This window comes from Pinus tabuliformis, chromosome 2_1, assembly GCF_031772625.1.
Source record: "Pinus tabuliformis cultivar Carrire ecotype Pingquan chromosome 2_1, CPIR1, whole genome shotgun sequence".
Taxonomy (NCBI): domain Eukaryota; kingdom Viridiplantae; phylum Streptophyta; class Pinopsida; order Pinales; family Pinaceae; genus Pinus; species Pinus tabuliformis.
Genome location: NC_142299.1, coordinates 967,166,758 through 967,175,325, shown reverse-complemented (window position 1 = coordinate 967,175,325; position 8,568 = coordinate 967,166,758).

Here is an 8,568-nt window from a genome sequence, read left to right as displayed (position 1 = left end):
TTTGAACGTATACTGGTCTGGCTTCACCCCTTTGGACTGTTGTCCAAAATGCACAGAGCATGACCAAAGCTCGTAGTTTAGTTTCAAATATTGTAAAAACTAATCAATTAATCCATCATAAAATTATAAAAACATTTCAACACGGGGCTTTACTTTGGACTGAAGCTATAATATCCAAAAACCTACCACGACAAGTAAAAATGATTTTCACTCTTTGAAAGTCAATAACAACTTCAAAATTGAACTATTAGTTTTATATCTTAGCATTATAGTTGTTTAGGGATTGCAGTTTAGCCATGGTAAAGGAAAAATGTCAGGTCACCTACCAAGGTTCAATTAGCCTCGAGCATAAATAAATAGTTGGGGTAAGGAGCAAGTCCTAGTTGATTTTGACAGAAGAGCATCCCCTGTCAGAGCAGCTTAGACACAGAATAAATTGTTATGTTGAGTAGACTGCCCGTCAAGGGCCATTTCGCCAACATAAGTGAGCAGCTTGTGATGCCACCCTCTTTGGACCAATTGTAATGCTTCTCTGATTTTAAGAGGCACTTTAAAGAAAGGAGTTGGCTAGGACAAGTAAAAATGATTTTCAGGCTTTGAAAGTCAATAACAACTTCAAAATTGAATTATTAGTTTTATATCTTAGCATTGTAGCTATTGATAGGATTGCAATTTAGCCATGGTAAAGGAAACATGTCAGGTCACCTACCAAGGTTCAATTAGCCTCGAGCATAAATAAATAATTGGGGTAAGGAGCAAGTCCTAGCTGATTTTGACAGAAGAGCATCCCCTGTCAGAGCAGCTTAGACACAAAATAAATTGTTATGTTGAGTAGACTGCCCGTCAAGGGCCATTTCACCAACATAAGTGAGCAGCTTGTGATGCCACCCTCTTTGGACCAATTGTAATGCTTCTCTGAGTTTAAGAGGCACTTTAAAGAAAGGAGCTGGGTTTCTTAGAATTTTATGTGTGGGGTGCCAGCCAATTGTTGTGTTTCTCTTTGAGTTCACAAGGAGGCACTTTAAAAAAATGAAGCTGACTTCTTAAAATTTTATCATAGTGTGGAGCCGACCTCTTCAACCCAATTACAATGCTTCTCTGGGTTTAAAATAGAAGCACTTATTAAAAAATAAAACAAGAATTGAAGCTGGATTCCTAGAATTTTATCACGGGTAGATACACTGGAAACAATTCAGCTCATTGAATGTCAAAATTTCAGAAGAACCACTGTCCTACTTCAATAATTTCGAGGAATTTTATTCTCCTATAAAAGTAGCCCTCATTGTAAGCCTTTATATGGATATCCTCCAATAATATCCATGCTGTCCAAAATGCACAGAGCATGACCAAAGCTCATAGTTTAGTTTCAAATATTGTAAAAACTAATCAATCAAGCCCTCAAATCAAATTATAAAAACATTTCAACATGGTTGTTTACTTTGGACTGAAGCTATAATATCCACAACTCTACCAGGACAAGTAAAAATGATTTTTAGGCTTTGAAAGTCAATAACAACTTCAAAATTGAATTATTAGTTTTATATCTTAGCATTGTAGTTGTTGATAGGATTGCAGTTTAGCCATGGTAAAGGCAACATGTAAGGTCACCTACCAAGGTTCAATTATGACTAAACTTGTTATTCAGGTATTTTCTAATTTTAGCAAAGCTCGTAGTTTAGTTTCAAGTGATCAAATTACCTTTGGATTAGAAGGGTTCTCAAACTGTTGCATCATATAAGCATTAGGATTTTTTTCTACTATTTCCTCTGCTTTCTGTACAACACCTTTCATACCCCTGGCAGGATCTGTAAGGACCAATTCAGCTCCTTATAAGAGTTTTAGAAACATCGTTATAGTTTTGAGAACGTTTAGACACATACCTTACATACATAGCATGGAATTTACATAAAGCATTTTTATTTATGCAAAAACATGTTAAAAAATTCTGTGCTAAAAGGTCAACCTGTCTTTAACAGTGGTGTGAATGACAATGTCACTCTCATATCCTATGCCCTTATTATTGTTTCACCATGAAAAGTTAGCCTTGTTAGATTACATTCCACTTTCCAGCAACAACATACATGTTTGAGAGCATCACATATGTTCCAATGTTATATGGTTCCATATCAATGTGGTAAGTTGTTTATTAAGTTCTCTGCCTCATCCATGTTCCCAACATGAGCAAGAAGATCAATCAAGCAGGTATAGTGGTCTGTATTTGGTTTAACCTGTGCTGGGCACATGCACAAATCATAGTTGTCCATGAGACAACATGTTTAGGCAGATTCTGAGCATGTTATAAGAGTTTTAAAAACATTGTTATAGTTTTGAGAAGGTTTAGACACATACCTTACATACATAGCATTGAACTTTTACATAAAGAATTTTTAATTTATGCCAAAACATGTTAAAAATTGTTGTGCTAAAAGGTCAGCCCATCTTTAATAGTGATGTGAATGACAATGTCACAAGCTCATATGGTAAGTTGTTTATTAAGTTCTCTGCCTCATCCATGTTCCCAACACGGGTAAGAAGATCAATCAAGCAGGTATAGTGGTCTGTATTTGGTTTAACCCATTCTGGGCACATGCACAAATCATAGTTGTCCATGAGACAACATGTTTAGGCAGACTCTAAGCCATTATAAGAGTCTTAGAAACATCGTTATAGTTTTGAAAAGGTTTATACACATACCTTACATACATAGCATGGAATTTACATAAATCATTTTTAATTTATGCAAAAACATGTTAAAAAATTATGTGCTAAAAGGTTAGCCCATCTTTGATAGTGGTGTGAATGACAATGTCACTCTCATATCCTATGCCCTTATTATTGTTTCACCATGAAAATTTAGCCTTGTTAGATTACATTTTGCATTCACATCACATCTTTCTTTACTAAAATTTTGTGCTGGATGGAAGTAGGTAAATTCTAAATTTGTAATTTGTTTAATTCAACTATGTGAAGAGTAATTCTAATGGCATGAATTTATGATTATAGATTTAGGTCTTCAGGTTCTATATGCATTTTATTATCAAATTGATATTATAGATAATAATTCTCTGTTGTAACTGACATTGCAAAGAAGGTCATTTCAGTTAACTCCATTGACTCAATGAAGAGTGCAGGATGTAAACTTAATGTTGATTGTTGATAGATAGGATGACCTTTACCGTTCAGTTATTGAGATCATTTCTTTTTTCGTGGATTCTCTAAATTTATTCGATTAGGTTTCCTGTCAACTCTTATACATGTAACTATCAAACTTGCAAATGAGGTGAGGAGAATTATCATATTTATAATGACAATGATTTTTTCAATACAACCCATTCCCAATGAGGAGCCAGGCTAAGGCTTTCTAGCTTCACTAGATTTCTATGCATGCTATACTTGCTATCAATGTCATTATGACTATGCAGAATGTATTACTTTGCCTATTGGTCCACATCATGCAGTAAACAATTTGAGTCTAGGATATACCCTACTACCTCCATTTGCCTTCACAAGTTGTTCAACATTGCATATATTTTCTCAGATTGAGGGTGTGACTTGTCTCCCATAATGAATGCATGGACTTTGTTTTTACCTCAAATAGACTGCATCCTGGCATCTTTTTAATGCCTTGGTCTTTCATCAGTGTCTTCACCTTTGAAACATTATCCCACCTACCATTTGCAGCATAAATATTTGACAAGGGTACATAATATCCATCTTTTTCAGGCTCTAGTTCAAAGAGGAAACCATGCATGCATAATGTTTCACTTTAGATGTGATGCAGTAATCTCGATTCATGCAATAAAAGTATTCTCACTATGAAATGCGAGATCATACTCCTTGTTTTCCTCCTCTGTATCATGCATCACAAAGTTTGTGTCAGGAAAATACCCAGCTCCTTTCATCTCCATTAAATCTATGGGTGGAATTTATCTCCAACAAGAAATTCATGCACTACGTTCTTGACCTTGATCCATCTGCGTCGTTGGTCCTTTTTTATTCCCCTATTTTTCATCAAGCTTCTCATCTTTGCTGCAGCATCCCACCTACCACATGCAGCATAAATGTTTGATAACAATACATATGTTCCAGCATTTTGTGGCTTTAATTAAAAAAGGCACTCAGCACCTAGCTTCCCTAGCTCCAAATTAACACATACGCATTTGGTTCATTTGACATTGTACTAATCAACTCATGTGCCTCATCCAAGTGTCCAACACGACCCAAGAGCTCAACCATACAAGCATAATGCTCTGATCTGGGTGAAATACCATAATCTCTACTCATAGAATTGAAGTAGTACCACCCTTCGTTTATAAGGCCTGCATGGCTGCAAGCAGATAGAACACCAACAAAGGTGATATAGTCTGGTTGTATGCCTACTACTTGCATTTCTTGGAAGACTTTGATGCTAGGTTGCATGAAATGGGGAAACAGGTATGAGTTTCCGAAACGGGAACTGATACAAAATGCGACCTCCCCAAATTTTGGAAATGGGGAAACGCGAATAGATATATCTATCTATCTCTCTCTCTCTCTCTCTCTATATATATATATATATATATATATATATATATATATATATATATATATATATATATATATATATATATAGATATATATATGGACATTTAAGAAATATGTGCAATCATAAAGCATATATGATACATTCTAATTTATTACATTCTGATAAAATTGTCAATTGTCAATACATAAACTATAAGTCTCTATATTTACATCATATTTACTCATGAATGATCACATAATGAAAATAGAAATATCCAAAATTAGCCACAAGAAATTTCTAATTTCTTGTCTCGTGCTTGATTGGGAGTCTCCTCCTACATAGTCGAACCACCTTAGTGCTCTTGATTAAATAGAAGTTTCATACCCTAGTACCCTACATGCTCTTGATTATTGGGAGTCTCCCCTGCATAGAGGGCTTGGTTCTCTTGATTAAATACAAGTTCCATACCCTAGTACAAGATAAAATCCAATGGAAACATTGCAATCCCCCCAATCCTGAAATCCCGTAAAACAGATAAGTCTGCTGGATTTTGAGTGAGATCTAAAATTCTACTTTCTCTATATGAAATCCAATGAGGGTGAAACCACTCTCAAACATCCTGAGTCATTTCATGGTAATGTTAAAAATTTAACTAAAAGGATGAAAATGAAAAATAAAGGAGAATATCACTTTTACTTTAAGAAATTAACATTACCATGAACTTCATATGCCTCAAACTTCCTGATGAACTACATATCAACACTAGGGAAAAAAGTTCACTTTTATAACTTTAGACAGGCATCTAGAAGCAACTAGAACTCACTAGGATAACCTAAAAATAAATTAGAAAACAAATTAAAAAATAAAAAATAAAAAGAAAACACAAGTAAAAAGCTTAAACGTGAGTCGTACGGCCCTGAAACGTGTTCCAAGCCATACTGGCCACGTTTCAGTTTCGTGAAATGTGGCATTACGGCCTGAAATCTATTTCAGGGCCGTACCACACGAGTTTTAGCATTTTGTACTTGTTTCCATACGGAAACGCCCCCTTTCCCTACATTTCCTGCAACTTATCTTTGATGGCCTCCTTACCATACCCATGCCTAGCGTATCCTACAATCATGGTAGTCCACGAGACTGAAATCATTTTCTAAGTATGTGGGCATGGACTTGCTTGCCATTGTCAAGGAGTGCCAGGCTAGAACAAGTAGCTAGAAAATTTGCAAACTTATACTGGTCTGGCTTCACCCCTTTGGACTACATTTCTCTAAATAACATGAGGGCTTCCTTACCATACCCAACTTTGCCACACCCTACAATTATTGTATTCCACGAGATAACATCCAGATCAGCCATTCTGTCAAAGGCTTCAAATGCATCCTCTATGCTTTCACATCTAACATACATGTCTATAAGTGCGTTTCCCAATACATATTGCACAGTTGATACAAATTATGGTACCAAATTCATTTCAAATTTGGCTATTGAGCACAAGGATAGATCTCCAGCGAGAAAAACAATTTACACCAGAACAGATAGATCTTATTACAGAATTGTATACCTTATCGTAACCCTAATCTATACTCAACGGAATAGGGCATGCATTTAAAAGGGGTATTACATATTCCCATATTTTCTTTAGTGAACATTTTGTTTCCTTTTCACCAAGTAATTCTCTAAGTCTAGAGGGTTGTAGCTTAGTTTTCTTGAAGATTTATGGTACCAAGAACCCTCTTGAGCCATTTTTCAACTTATACACTCGATGTTTTCTATTTTTGCATGAAGCATGACATTGTTGTATGTACACTTCCTTTTCCAATTCTCCAATTAAAAGGCACTTGCAAAGTCCAATTGAGTTGCCATGGCTAACATCAATCTTATTGTCTTCATATTTTCCACAAGTGCAAAGGTTCATTTATAATTATTGTCGTCCTTTGGAAAACCTTTTGTTGCTAACCTTGTTTTGTACTAACTAATTGAGTGACATGCTTTATATTGTCTTCTAGATTCTTTTCACTTTTCCCTTATTGCAAGTACATATGTTCCCATGTTTCCTATCCCTCTATGGAAACATATTCCTCTTGGGGTGCATTCCATTTTACATGTGCATCCTCGAATGAAAGGGGTGCATATGAATACAATATTATACTTATTAAGGCCATCTTTACTCGTGATAAATCTGATTGTTGTAGTCTTCTTGACTTCTTGCTTCCTTAACTAATTTCAAGCAGTTCTTGTTCCTTGTGGCTTATTCCCCTTCAATGTTCATAAATACTACTTTGTAACCCCCAAATCTGCACAGATAAATTCAGGTTTCAAAATCAAACATACATATCATATTTCCAAGTAGATTTAAAGGTCGTTTCCAACAACAACAGAAAAAGAACTAGTTCAGATTTTTGGGGCACTTATCAAAAACATTTCTAATCATATATGGATGGATTCCAAAAGTATGAACATTAGTGTTTCCAACAGCAGCAGAAAAAGAACTAGTTCAAATCTTTGGGGCACTTACCGAAAACATTTCTAATCATATATGGCTGGATTCCAAAAGTATGAACATCAGTGTCTACACCAGCACCCACAACAAATCTGGGCTCACTAATTGCGGAGAATGAACAGTAGGAGGGCGTACTGTTTGAGATTAATTGCACTTCCCCTGGCTTAATAGATAGCATGTTGGGCGCACTTACAGCAAGGAGGGTGCTGCATTGACACTTATATGCTATGTTGCATGAGTTTCTGGAATGTGGGAATGTTGGGAACTTGGGTACGGGTGTTGAGAATGGCTAGAGGTTTGCCCAAAATTTACAGGAAACGACTAATCGGGAACGGTAATATTATATAATAGAAAAATATAAAAATATAAAAATATATAATTATATAATAATCAAAATTAATATTATATCAAAATATTCAAATATTAAAATCAATTTAAATATATAATCTCTCTTATATATAAATATATTCTCTGGGTGTCTCTCTTCTTGTGTCTCTCCCTTTTCTATATATAAAATATTAAAATGTCAAGTTCATTATCAGTTCTGTGACACATGACCAGAATTTGAAACAATCTGCCTTAAAAATACAAAGGAACAATTTTACCTATGTTACTCTAGTTATTCTTATGAGAAAAAGTAAATCGACTCTAATGGTTAAGCATTGACTGCCACAAACAATATGCACACAATCTTCTACGATACATATACATAAACAAAAAAATAAATACCCGTCAACATGACATCCCAGATACCGCCCTTACATTGAGATGACACACGCTTCCTCAACCCATCAAGAGATTGCTCCAGTTTCTCAATTAAGGATATCAGTGTTAAGGATGTCTTTGGCCTTTCTTCCTATGAAGGTTTCAACAAAGCCTCATGTTTTATGGGTAGTTCAACATATTTGTCTACATGTTTTGTATTCCCCAACCCCAGGGAATGCGGGAACTCCAAAAAAAAAAATCTTCAAAGCTCCTGGAACTTTCCCAAGCTCCCATTGCAGCTCCCACAGAAAAGGGAACGTTCCCATACAGTTCCAAAGCTTCCGGGACCGTGGGAACCACTAGAATGGGTTTCCCACCTCTAGGGAGCGGTTCCCATGTAACAGAGCTTATATGTCTGATTTTGGGCCTGTTCTCACAGGCTATATTTAGGAGATTTCAGGCACTGGTATTTTTGGTTAGTGCATTTCCCTATTGGTAAAGGAAACCCCCCTGCCCCCCTCCTCGCACCTGCTGCCCCAACAAGTGAAAAGTTATGGTTATGCCAGGCTTCCATTTTTTGGACAACTCAACGTCTTACACATAGCAGTTCTTGATTTGAAGTAGTTGTATAAAAAAAACAGGTTAATTATTTAAAGTTTGCTTTGAAGTAGTTGTATGAGACAACTGAGCTACACCATTCTTTGTAAAGTAACTGGGAGCTTCAGATTTCTAATGGACGTAAGTGTATACGCTACAACCATTCAGATGTAACTGTGTATAACTATTTTGCATAATGCTTAAGGTTCCTTTGTTTAGTCTATGATAATGGCCCTATGTGTGTACGCTACAAGAATTCATT